This window comes from Arachis ipaensis, chromosome B01 (genome assembly GCF_000816755.2).
Source record: "Arachis ipaensis cultivar K30076 chromosome B01, Araip1.1, whole genome shotgun sequence".
NCBI lineage: Eukaryota > Viridiplantae > Streptophyta > Magnoliopsida > Fabales > Fabaceae > Arachis > Arachis ipaensis.
The window spans coordinates 105,964,005-105,964,303 of NC_029785.2; positions in this window are offsets into that span (position 1 = coordinate 105,964,005).

The window sequence follows — 299 nt, forward strand, 5'->3', positions numbered from 1 at the left end:
AATTAGTTGAAAAGTAAAAATCTTTTTTAAAAAGAAAACAATTAAGTAACGATTTCAATTTCAAGTGAGAAAAGGTAAACATCACTCACGATTACTAATGATATCTCATACTAATGTATTACATCATTGTAACCCAATAAAATAACACATTACGCCAACATATCTCTCGTATTAAAATTAATTTGCAAATTTTTCCATGTGAAAATCGTACACATAAGCTTTGATAAGATTGTGTCACAAAACGGTAAGACTTCAATTATAATTTGAATTTCAATAATATCTTAAGAATGAACCAAAAT